Source organism: Lactuca serriola, chromosome 1 (genome assembly GCF_051521515.1).
Source record: "Lactuca serriola cultivar US96UC23 chromosome 1, Lser_US96UC23_V15, whole genome shotgun sequence".
In the NCBI taxonomy this organism is placed as follows: domain Eukaryota; kingdom Viridiplantae; phylum Streptophyta; class Magnoliopsida; order Asterales; family Asteraceae; genus Lactuca; species Lactuca serriola.
Window position 1 is genome coordinate 7,977,011 of NC_136408.1, and position 10,056 is coordinate 7,987,066.

Consider the following 10,056-nt stretch of genomic DNA (forward strand, 5'->3'; position numbering starts at 1 on the left):
ACATTGTCATGGGTTTCATCGCCATAGGTTTATGCATGTTGTTTATTGTCAAGATTTCGTTGCTACAGATGAGCCTCTCCCGTAATAAAACCTGTATAACAAAATTCCATCTCTATAATCATTTAAACTGATAAACATGAATTAAGCATCCACCTTGATGAGAAGTCATCAGAACATGCCTTTTTAATTTTTTTATTTAAATATATGGTAAAAAAACAATCATCAATATATGTATTTATTACACACAAGCCTTCAACCTAGCAGTAGGTATGACTCCCCCGCTTTTTCTTGAGTTGGGTTTGATACTGATTTGGTTTGGTTTGGTTTTTAATTTCATAATGCTTTTGGTTTTGAATTGTTTGGTTTTGACTTTGATTCTATATCATGTGATTGTTTTTTTGTTTCTGGTTTCATTTGATTTGGTGACAAAGATGACAAGTGGGGTTTGCCAAAGGTGAATGTGTCATTGGATCTAATCTATATCTATCTATCTATCTATATCTATATCTATATCTATATATATTATAAAGCTAGCATTTTTCCTTGAACCTCATGTATTTTAAACTACCATGCATTTTTTTTTCTTTCACCACATTCATTTGAAACTCCCATGACTTTTTAATTTCTTTATAATAATAATTATAAGTTGGTTAATAAGGTTAAATAAATATCAAACCTAAAATATAATCATATATAAACTAAATTTCAATATTAAAATAATATCATTACTTCTACTTATAAAGTTATGTTTTTAACGATTAACATATTATACTTAATTTATTAGTTTTAATATATTGTTGGATGTAAATCATTATCATTTTAAAGATACAATTTTGGAACAATTTGTATAAAATACATAAATTATTAATTTAAATATAACATTGCAGGGTCAACTTAAATATAAATTTTAGTTTACCTTAAACAACCCAAAAAATATTTTGTAAATAGTTAAAATTGATAAATTGTAGTGTCTTTCTAATAATGATTATAATTTGGTTAATAAGATTTAATAAATATCAAACCTAAAGTGTAATTATAAATAAACTAAATTTTAATTTTAAAATAATATCTTTTCTTCTACTTATAAAGTTATATCTTTAACTTCTAACATATTATACTTAACTTATTAGATTTAAAATGTTGTTGTATGTAAACAATTATCAGTTTAAAGCTACAATTTTTTAACAGTTTAGACAAAATACTTAAATTGTTAATTTAAATATAATATTATAGTGTCAACTTAAATATAAATTTTAGTTCCACTTAAAAAAACAAAAGAATATCAATTTAACTAAAATTGAAATTTGTAATATCAATTTAACTAAATTGTAATATCAATTTAACTAAAATATTTTCTAAAGATATTTTTATAATTGTTTAAAGTTTTCAAATAAGTAGCTTAAAATAACTTACAATAACAATAGTTAAAAATAACTCTATATAAATAATTATATTGTTACATTTAAAATCAAAAACCAATGTTTCATGTTTTAAATAATTATAATGGTAAAAATTAAAACGTTAAGCAAATAAATTTTAAAAAATTAATTAACAATAACAACAACTATAAACAACATTAAACCATATATTATATTAAATTTTATTCGTGATACTACTAGAAAAACAACGTTTTACAATGCGCAATGTGTGTCGTAAAACGCTCAGACGATGCACAAATGCGTGTCAAGGAAGACTCTGTCATAACGAGAGACGACACATTTTTGCGTGTCGTCTATTTACGACGCAAAATTACGACACACATTTACGACGCGCGTTTATGACACACATTGCGTGTCAAGGAAGACCCTGTCATAAAGAAAGATGGCACACATTTCCGTGTCGTAACCTTACGATGCGCGTTTAGGACATGCATTACGTATCATTAAAGCCCCTGTCATAAAAGAAGATGACACACATTTGCATGTCATAAAATTCAACAACCATTTACGATATACATTTACGACACATCTTTACGATATTCATTTACGCATAATACAAAAATATGGAAACAAAATATATACCAAAACAATTAGGGATGGCAAAAAAACCCGAACCCGACGGGGAAACCCGAAACCCGATCATTTCGGGTCGGGTAACGGGTCGTTATCGGGTTTTTTATCGGGTTCGGGGCAGGGAGTGGGTTATCCTCTCCCCGACCCGCCCCGCCCCGATTATATATATATATATATATATATATATATATATATATATATATATATATATATATATATATATATATATATATATATATATATATATATGTTCAAAAAATTTTGCTGTTAATTGTACGTGTTAAAATATAAAATACTTATCGTGGACAAATTTTTTAGTTATTAACAATCTGGTATCAATGATCATTTTTATGTGTTTTGACGTATTAAAAAAAACTTAAATCAAATAATTTTTAATATAACGTCCAATTTATTTTATTAAAGTGATGCATCATGGTTTTAATTTAAAAGAGTTGCTAGAACATATATATTTTATAAGACATTGGGGTACCCTAAAAGAGAATAAAGATTTCGTTATCAATTGTTTTAAACCCGATAAGATACCCGAAACCCAACGGGGAAACTCGAAACCCAATGGGGCACCCCGATAAGAAACTCGAAAGTTATCGGGGTGGGTTTGGGAATCCATGCCCCACCCCGAACCTGCCCCGTTGCCGTTCCTAAAAACAATCAATTTCATCAAATAGCATCATGTCAAAAAATTGTAATACGTTGTTATTAAGGGGATCTGATTGTATATTGCTATTAAAAGGTTTTCCCTAACTATATAACCTAATACTACATTGCTATTAAGGAACACCTTCTTGTAACATGTATAGAGGAGAGGGGGTAGAGTTAAGGATAGGGTAACACAATAAAAGAAATAAAAAACAAAATAGCTCTAAACATACAAAATAATATTTAGTAAAGGTAAAATAGTTATTTATATCTTTACGGGTGTGAAATTCATTACATATGGTCTGAATAAAAATAAAGATAGTTAAGAAACGTACAATTACTCCAATCAATAGAGATTATTTATGTAATTCACTCTTAATTTTGATATGTTGATTGATAAGCTATTATTATTTTAATGCTACAACTTTTAAAATATCAATCTATTATACTTAATTACTTAAGTTAGATACGGTGTAAAACGTAAAATCTAAATTAAAAGTTGTTATATATAAATGACAAATTGAAAAACCGGTCCCTGTAGTTGGTAAAATTTATTTATTTTTGGTCTGAAACAAAATATTGGTGCATCATTGGTCCAATTTTGAATACCTTGTGCAATTTTGGTCCCTATGATTGACATTTTTGTGTGGTTTTGGTTCACACCCAACTTAAAAAGACGGATACGCCCTTATATTTCTTTTATTAATTTCCTTGTTAATTTCTTATTATTAAAAGAAAAAGAAATAACACCTACCCCACCCCTCGTACCCACCTTTACCCCCACTCACTTATATTTTCTCTCTCTCTCTCTCACACACACACACACACATAAAAACACCATCACCGGTCACCCTACCACCTACCGAATCGACCTCCACCTGCCGGACAACCATCTTTTCATTTCCAGATCTGCAAAACGAGACCGGTGTCATCATAACACCTCTCTTCCACTACCAACGTTCATCGTTGTCACCACCCTTCACCTCCACCGAGTCCGATACTGTCACCCCTTACCATCCATACCCGCACCGGCGACCATTATACCACCAGAACCAACCGAAAACCATAGCCTCGCCGGTAGAAGACCACTAACACCACCTGTGGGATCTGCCATGGAAAGCCCTAAAAATCCCACCTTCTTTCTCTCTCTGCTCTATCTTTGATTACCATCTATGAGACTGGAGGAGGTGGTGGCTCAACAATTGAGATTTGAGAATCGATAAATCCAACCCACCTTTCCATTTGAAACGAACCTTTCGATCAAGACCAAGTTCATCTCATTTATCTGAATCTAATCGTCAACGAAACCATTTTGATCACCAAATCGATGCAGTGAAATTCTTACCACTGAGATCGACAACAAATTGAAATCCATTAATCAAGATCTAAATGATTTAAACAAACATACATATCACAGATTCTAGAAAATGAAGAACACGATGGGAGGAAAAACAAAAATCTTAAAACTAGTATCCAATGTGTTTAATGCTCAAATAATAACCATCTCCAACCACCATCATATATCTTCTCTATTTTTTAGTAACCATCTATGTAAGAACAACAATGGTGAAGGAGAGGTTTTTCAAATTTGAGTTTTTCAGATATGAGGAGAGGTCTCATCGAGTTAAGGCCAATGAGATATGGAGGTAAGGGTAGGGAGATGAAGGTGGTTAGTAGCGGATGGTTGTAGCGAACGGCGATGGCTGGAAAATGGTGATGCCAGTGTCGACTTCTCCGTCATCACCGTTGTCCCTTTCTTCTACCGGCTCTATGGTGCAGAACGAAGTCATCACTGCTCCTTCCCCGATGTATGAAGATATCCGTGGCGTCTGGTGGTGCTGGAGGATGGTGGTGGCAGTGGAGGTGTTCTTGAATGTGTTTTCTTGAAAGAGAGATGAGAGGTGAAGAAGATGAAATCTACCACGAGAGAGAGAGAGAGAGAGAGAGAGAGAGAGAGCCATTCTCTAATTTTTAATTACTTAATATCATTAACATTTATATAAAAATAAGAAAAACAAATATAAAGGGTATAATTGTCTTTTTAAGTGGATAGGGACCAAAATCACTAAAAAGATCCAATTCTAGACCAGTGGTGTACCGACATTTCGTTTTAAACAAAAAACATAAAATTTTGACAACCACACAGACTATTTTTGCAAATTTGTCTATATAAATTTTCAAGTGCAACCTATGATTACAAACTATTAAGATGATTATTTTCTAATAAATATCTTGTTTATCACACTAGTCACAATAATTATAATGCTTAATATCAAATTAGTTGAGAATTATTTTTATAGTCGATGACGATGGCATAGTTATTTGTAACAACTATTCAAGAAAACGCCTTAAAAAGGACAGACCATAAAAATTTTAGGGTTGGCGCAAAGCAAATTTCAAATCATCTATATTTCAACTATAGGGTGGGGGCAAAATAGATTTTGAACGTTCTATATTTCAATGGTCTTTTTCAGAGTGGGTTTAGACAATTATATTTGGGTTAATACCTTAAAAACCATTATTTATACATCCTTGTTTCGATTTAACCCCAAATTTATTTTTTGTTCTTCATTTGCCATTATATTTTAGAAAACGTTTCATTTTCGGACCCTTGACCGGTCATCAACAGGTAATGATGACGTGTCAGTTTTTGCATTTTTTTGTTTGCATTTGGCCCCAACATTTCCGTATAAGTTTGCATTTAACCCCAATATTTTTTGTTCCCCATTTGCCATTATTTTTTAGACAAAATTTCGTTTTAGCCATTGGTCAGTCACGAATAGATATTTTAAAACGTAAGAGTTGAAACTACGACTTCTCATTGAGGGTGAGGCGTGTTACCTAGTAAGCCAATAACTTTTTTTTTGTATTATCAGTGTTTGTTGTATTTAATCTATACATGTATTTTAAAATGAAGGAAAAATATCTAGTGTAAGTCTTGAGTCTGTAACATCTAATAAACAATATGACATGCTAATCTTTAAGCTAATCAAAATTGTTAATTCATTCGTAATTCATCTAAAAACAGTTGGTTATGTTTACCAACATATTTGTTAAGAAACCATATATTTCTAAAGAGTAAAAAATGTGCCTTCTCTTTAAGGGACGAGACGTGTTACATGTTTACATTAAATTCAATACAACAAATATTGATAATACAAAAAAAGAACCATTAACTTACCATCTAACACGCCTCGTCCCTTAAAGAGAAGGCACATTTTTTACTCTTTAGAAATATATGGTTTCTTAACAAATATGTCGGTAAACATAACCAATTATTTTTAGATGAATTACGAATGAATTAACAATTTTGATTAGCTTAAAGATTAGCATGTCATATTGTTTATTAGATGTTACAGACTCAAGACTTACACTAGATATTTTTCCATCATTTTAAAATACATGTGTAGATTAAATACAACAAACACTGATAATATAAAAAAAAAGTTATTGGCTTACTAGGTAACACGCCTCACTCTCAATGAGAAGTCGTAGTTTCAACTCTTACGTTTTAAAATATCTATTCGTGACTGACCAATGGCTAAAACGAAATTTTGTCTAAAAAATAATGGCAAATGGGGAACAAAAAATATTGGGGTTAAACGCAAACTTATACGGAAATGTTGGGGTCAAATGCAAACAAAAAAAATGCAAAAACTGACACGTCATCATTACCTGTTGATGACCGGTCAAGGGTCCGAAAATGAAACGTTTTCTAAAATATAATGGCAAATGAAGAACAAAAAATAAATTTGGGGTTAAATCGAAACGAGGATGTATAAATAATGGTTTTTAAGGTATTAACCCATTATATTTCGATTGAATTTGTAACAAATTTATACTTGTTTTGATACTTGAAATTTATACTTATATATGCATGAAAGAAAAAAAAACAAACAAACAATAACAAAGAGAATTGTGTAGATAGGATGTAAGAATGTAAACAATGGAAGAATTTTTAGGAATATATTTCCCACATCGATGGTTACGAAGATATACCAAGAAGAGTTAGTGGGTTTTACAAAATAGAGGGAATAGTTACTCTAAACACGGAGGCCTTTTTACATCTTAATAAATATTAAGCATTTTGTGATTTGTGATATTTGAAGGGTGCAAACTGACAACTTAATTTTTCAAATCAGAAAATATCAAACATATTTGGAACCTAGTGGAGGCATGTGCCCCCACCCCACGGTACGTGGAGCCCGCCTGACAAAATCCATTAAAATTGCAATGAAAAGTACCACCAAGTGGAGTAATCATGTTTGACGATACGATATGATGTCGATTTTTTTTTAATAATATAAAAACGAATAAACTAGAAAAAGATCAACACAACACAATAATATAAAAATGGGATAATGACTTGAAAGGGTAACAAATTTTTGATTTTTTTCACATTTAGTCACTAAACTTTTTTTCGTTATCTATTTGCCATTGAACTATTGAAACTGTTCACATTTTACCCTTATGACTGGCTGTTATCGGTCATAAGGGTAAAATGTGAACAGTTTCAATAGTTTAATGACAAATAGATAACGAAAAAAAGTTTAGTGACTAAATATGAACAAAATCGAAAGTTCGTTTCCCTCTAAAAAGTTCAATGACTAAATGTGAACAAACTTCCTCTTTATTATGTTTTAGCAAATTATTTATTTTTGTTAAATTGTATCAACATTTGTTGATGAGAAATCTATGAAATAAAAAAAACCCTGAAAATATATTTAAAAAAAAAACAAAAAACCGAAACCGAAATAAAAAACCAATGGTTTGACATTTTCCAAAATAAAAAATCAAAATTTCCAATATGGTTTTGGTTTTACAAAAAAATTGAACCATTCTCATTGATGTGAATTATGACCATTGGTTTAACATGCGGAATTTGTGACATCCCATGAATACGTAGTTACAACATCGTTTGAACTCGTAATTCATAGTAAGGGGTTAGTATCATCGCATGAATACGTAGTTACAACATCGCCTGAACTCGTAATTCATCACCTACAGGTTATGGGTCTATTGGTGTTTCCACTGGGTTGTCTAGAATAGTCCGTGGTCGCCATCTATACTCTGGTAGATGACTACATCGCCACATTTCCGGTTAAGGTTATGGTATCTCCTTTCATCCTATATCACCTATTCATCATCATCTATTTACCTAATTATCATCACATATCTCTCATCATTTTATTTCATTACACACCACCTATTTCATCTACCCATGTTTCATCCGCAACATATTTGTAGATATAAAATAAATATACCGTTTAAATCTTTTAAAACATGTATAAAATCGTTCATCCAACATAGACATCAAGTATTCAAATAATATGCACACATAACACGTAATTTATATAAAATACTTCATATCTATGTGTAAGATGAAAGTAACTATATACACCATAAAAATTCCATAAATGCTTCCTAACTTCAAACCTCAAGGTTTACTCTACTAAAGCTTCATATTCTCGGCTCTCTGGACCTAGAAGGGTCCAGATTCTTAACTTCAAACCCCAAGGTTTACTCTACTAAAGCTTCATATTCTCGGCTCTCTGGAACTAGAAGGGTCCATATCTATAACACAAACTTGCAAGAGGGGTTTGAGGCATTCAAAACCCCAAAGATGAAGTGATTCAAGCCCTAACCCCAAAATGGAATCTACATGATAGGGAAGGAAAGGGGTTCATTTTTGTACCTCATAATGAAGCTCCTTGCTTGAATAACTCTGAACAATAACCTTCCTTGGTCCCTCTTGCTGGAACTCTTCTCCTTTCTTGCAAAATCACACCAAAAAGCTCAAGATAGCTCTTCCTCTCACTATACATACTCAAGCTCGCTAGGGTTCTCACTTATGGGAAAGGTAGTCGCAATTGAAGGCCATAAGTGCCTTTAAATATGGCTCGGGCCCAAAGATTTAGGGTTTCTACCAACAACGCGGACTCGTCGAGTCGCCTCACCGACTCGTCGAATCCATTCATTAATCCGAGTCATCAGTTGCGACCTTACTCGACGAGTTGAGGCGTCAACTTGTCGAGTCTCTCTTCTTAACTCAAGAGAAAAATACTTAAATTATGATACCTGGAAATCCGGATGCTACATTTTGTTTTTTTATTTCATAGATTTCTTTATCAACAAATGTTGCTACAATTTTATATATATATATATATATATATATATATATATATATATATATATATATATATTTCAAAGTTCAATACATATCGATTGAAGGCAAACGGGCAATAAGCTGCGCCGTCAACCCTTTCTGGATGACAAAACCAATTCTTTTGAAAACAACATTTATGGATCTAGGAGATATGACATTAGAATGCATGACCCGTTGGACTCTATTAAGGAGCTCCACTGCCTATGGTGCGAGAAAACCAAATGTATCGAATGCAAAATGAACAAACACATGTTGATTTTCTCTACATGCATTCTTGTGCTTTACCACTTTGCACGCAGCGGCTTTCAAAGCGGCATGCCCAGCTACGAAACCTCCGCTCCCCAAACCAACGAGAGGAGAGACCCCAGTAAGATCCACGCACGCATGTTTCCCTCCTATCCATCCAAAGACCAAAATGTCAGCCGGTCTAAGTGTGGACCTGCCATCCTGCTACAATTAAACAAAAATAAATAATTTGCTAAAACATAATACAATAGGAAGTTTGTTCACATTTAGCCATTGAACTTTTTAGAGGGAAATGAACTTTTGATTTTGTTCACATTTAGTCACTATTTGCCACTAAACTATTGAAACTGTTCACATTTTACCCTTATGACCGGTAACAGCCGGTCATAAGGGTAAAATGTGAACAGTTTCAATAGTTCAATGGCAAATAGATAACGAAAAAAAGTTTAGTGACTAAATGTGAACAAAGTCGAAAGTTCATTACCCTTTCAAGTCATTATCCCTATAAAAATAACAAAGAATAACAATTATTTAATTTATTAATATTTAATTATACATAAACACCAAAAACACTCCAAATTATAAATGTTAAATCGTGTTAATTTCATTTAAGATTTCAAACCCGAACACAAACTTCTATTTCAGTTTCATCCAAATATCTTTTCATGTTGTATATTTTTATTGTATCGTATAATCCGTTGTCACCTCTAAATTTATCTACCCGTCGTAGTCGTAGAGAGATGCTTTAAGTTCATCCAAATGAAAGTGTTATATCCAAGAAAAAATTGTTCTAGTTTCTTATATATTTCATTTAAATTACGTACATATATCGCATTTATTAATGTATAATATATAAATAGGAAAACAAAGAATATATAAGTATAACTTAATATTTTGAGATAAATGAAAGAGATAGATAAAACGTGTAAAATGCTCGAAAATTTAAAAGTAAATATTATTGGCAACAGCGACAGC